General features: G+C 44.2%; 1 pseudogene across 1 annotated transcript; it reads right to left on the bottom strand.

Moving 5' to 3' along the window:
• Window positions 1–205: 205 nt before the first annotated feature.
• On the bottom strand, window positions 206–971 carry LOC308513758 (phosphoglycerate mutase 1-like; annotated as a pseudogene). Its single transcript has one exon. The product of its transcript is annotated as a phosphoglycerate mutase 1-like (transcript).
• Between the last annotated feature and the right edge of the window lie 2964 nt (window positions 972–3935).

Genomic DNA, 3935 nt, shown 5'->3' with positions numbered 1-3935 from the left:
CAGAAGGGCCATTCTGACTAGATTGCATGAAGGGAGTGGGTGCAGGAGACAAAATGGCTAACACAAAATTGGGAGCCACCAGTCCCCATCTGCAGCTACAACCTAAGATGCCTACAGATGTCAGTGTGACATGTGCACAGGAGAGATGCAGAGGAATGGGATGGGAGGGAGGGTGTTCTTGGGAAAGTCGTCTGCCTGCTCACTTTCACGTCTTGGCCTTGCCCTGGGCAGCCACAGCCTCCATGGCTTTGGGCACGGTCTCTTCATCCCCTAGGAACTGCATGGGCTTGATGGACTTCAAGTTTTTGTCTAATTCATAGACAATGGGAATACCAGTCGGCCTGTTCAGCTCCATGATAGCCTCTTCAGAAAGACCTTCCAGATGTTTGACAATGCCCTGAAGGCTGTTGCCATGGGCTGAAATCAGTACCCATTTCCCCTCCTTAATCTGGGGCACTATTTCTTCATTCCCAAAGGGCAGAGCTCTGGCAATAGCGTCCTTCAGACTCTCACAGGAGGGTAGCTGATCTTCAGTGAGGTCTGCATACCTGCGATCCTTCCTGATGTTGCTGTAGAAGGGATGGTTGAGCTCCATTGGTGGTGGTGGGATATCATCAAAGTGCCGCCAGATCTTTACCTGGGCCTCACCATGCTTGGCAGCAGTTTCTGCTTTGTTAAGACCAGTCAGACCCCCACAGTGCCACTCATTGAGACTCCAGGTCCTCACTACAGGCAGACACATTTGGTCAATGGTATCCAGCACCATCCAGAGGGTCTGAATTGCTCTCTTCTGTACTGAGGTGAAGCAGATGTCAAACTCATAGCTGGTATCTCGCAGCGTCTGCCCGCTGCGCTTTGCCTCCTCATACCCAGCACCGGCTCAGGTCCGCGTCGTACCAGTCGCTGAAGCGGTTCTCCAGGTTCCACATGCTCTTGCCATGCCATATCAGCACCAGCTTGTAAGCAGCCATGGTGGAAGTTCTGAACACGGAGCAGACTGAGGCTCGCTGAGATTCCGGAGTGGCTCACAGCCTTGTTTTAAAAGCAGACTATTTTCATTACCTCTAAAACCTAGAAGCACTGCTTTCTAGATTCTTCTCTTTCCCTCTGCCCTTAGACATGACCACTATGTTTTGACTTTTGTGTTCATGATCATCTTGCCTTTTTATGGCTTCAAAAAGTGAATTTGCAGTTTGAATGATGTATTATTTAATTTTGCATGTTTTGGATTATTTATAAACTAGAGGCCCGATGCACAAAAATCTGTGCACTCAGGAGGGTCCCTCAGCCCGGCCTATGCCCTCTTGCAGTCTGGGACCCTTCAGAGGATGTCCACCTGCTGGCTTAGGCCCGCTCTCTGGGGAAACAGGCCCAAGCTGGCAGTCAGACATCCCTCTGGCAGCCCAGCAGCCCTCGGGGGATGTCCACTTGCCAGCAGAGAGCAGACCTAAGCTGCAGTCGGACATCTTTAGTGCTGCTGAGGAGGAGGGAGAGGCTCCCACCACCACCGCTGTGCTGGCAGCCATCAGCCTTGCTTGTGGCTGAGTAGAGCTCCCCTGTGGGAGTGCACTGACCACCAGGGGACAGCTCCTGCATTGAGCATCTGCTCCCTGGTGGTCAGTGTGTGTCATAGTGACCAGTCATTCCCAGTTGTTCTGCTGTTAGGGTCAATTTGCATATTACCCTTTTATTATATGGGATAGAAGCCTGGTGCATGGGTGGGAGCCGGCTGGTTTGCCCTGAAGGGTGTCCCGGATCAGGGTGGGGGTCCCGCTGGGGTGCCTGGCCACCCTAAGTGAGGGACTGATGGCTGTTTGCAGGCTGGCCAAGCCCTTCCAGTGATGGAAGCTCCCAGCCTCTCCTTTGTTTCTTTTTTTTTTTTTTAATTCTGGGATTTATTTACCTTCCATAATTGTAACTTTGTAGCCTTGAGAGGAGCTCAGAGCTGGCCAGGGTGGGTGGGAGGGAAGCCTCTTGCTCACTCCAGCTCCGTGGCCACAGCCAGCTGAAAGCAGGTGTCTGGGTTTATTTACCTTCTATAATTGAAACTTTGTTGCTTTGAGTGGAGCTCAGAGCCACTGCAGCAGGCTGGGAAGCATGGCTTCCTCCATCATTGGGGCAACCAAGCCTCCTGCTTGCTCCAGCTCTGTGGCTTCTGGACGCCATCTTGGTTGGGTTAATTTGCATATAGTCACTCTGATTGGCTGGTGGGCATGGCTTAAGATGTAGTGAAGGTACGGTCAATTTTCATCTTTGTCTTTTATTAGTGCAGATGGAGTCAAACTGTATGTATTCTGCAACTTGCTTTTATTTGCTCAGTATTGTGGTCATGAGCTCATTCTTTGTTGTAGCTATAATTCATTCATTTTCACTGATGCATAATGCCCATGTGAGGCGACACCACATTTGTTTTATCCATCCTGGTGGGTTGTTTCCAGGTTTTGCCTCTACAAACAATGCTCTTTGAAAGTGTTTTGCACATAACACCTGTGCACATGTGCAAGAGTTTCTGTTGAGTATGAATTTATGATTGGGATTGTTGCATCATAGGTAATGTGCATCTTAACTTAGATAAAGCCAAAATGTTCTCCAAAGTAATTGTACAAATTTACACTACAGGCAGCAGAGTTTATGGGTTTTAGCAGTTCTACATTCACTTTAGCACTTGGTAATGTCAAAACTTTAATTTTTGGCATTCTGGTAATTGTGAAGTGGTATTTCATTTAGCTTTAATTTGTATTTTCCCAATTACTAATAAAGTTAAACACCCACCACACATATATTTTCTGTGAAATTCCTGTTCAATATTTTGCCCCTTAAAAAATTGAGTTTTGTTTGCCTTTTTTTGTGTGTGTGTTGATCTGTAGTTCTTTATATTTCATCAAATCTAAAAGGCCACTGAATCGAAGAAGTATCCAAATCCATAGAATCTGTAACACCAAGAGTAAATTCTAATGTAAACTATGGACTTTGGGTGAGTATGATGTGTCAATGTGATGGGGGATGTTGATAATGGGGGGAGGAGCCTATGTTTGAATGGGTGCAGGTGATACATAGGAAATCTCTGTACCTTTCCCTCAATTTTTCTGTGAACCTAAATTGCTCTAAAAAGTAGTATTAGTAGAGAAAAAATTTCCCTAAATCTGATAAGTTAAATACCTCATCCCTTCTTTAAGATCAAGTTAACTATGTATAAACATATAGTTCTTCACATAAATTTAGATTAAATTTGATGAGTGTCTCAAAAAATCCAAATAAAATTTTTGTTGAGTTTGTATTGAGGTTATAGTTTATTTTGGAGAGAAAGAGACATCTTTATTATATTATCTCATCTTAAAACATGGAATGTCTTTCCACTTATTCAGACAATCTTTTTTTTCTTTTATTAAAGTTTTTTTTTTGCTTATTTGACTTATTTCTAATTGTTTTTTTTAATTCTTTATTGATTAAGGTATTACATATGTGTCCTTATCCCCCCATTGCCCCCCTACCCCCTACTCATGCCTTCACCCCCCTGTTGTCCATGTCCATTGGTTAGTCTTATATGCGTGCATACAAGTCCTTTGGTTGATCCCTCCCCCTTATCCCCACCCTCCCCTACCTTCCCTCTGAGGTTTGACAGTCTGATCGATGAAAGTTTTAAATATTTTCCCATAGAGCTCTTGTGTATTTCTAGCTCAATTAATTCATGGAACTTTATAGTTTTTGTTGCTTTTTTGAATGGATTTTTTTTGGGGGTTACTGCCTTTTTTTTTTTTTTTTTTTTTTTTTAGTTTAGAAATGTATTATTATTATAGTCCATTTAGGTATTGGTTTAATGTTTTTTTAAAAAATACTTTTGTTGTTGATAGTATTACAGATACATCCCATTTCCCCCTCTTCTAGCCCCTACCCACCCCTCCAGGTCTTCACTACCCTATTGCTCATGTCCATGG

The sequence above is a fragment of the Myotis nattereri genome (genome assembly GCF_964212035.1).
Source record: "Myotis nattereri genome assembly, chromosome: 2".
NCBI lineage: Eukaryota > Metazoa > Chordata > Mammalia > Chiroptera > Vespertilionidae > Myotis > Myotis nattereri.
This window is presented reverse-complemented; position numbering and strand designations above follow the sequence as displayed.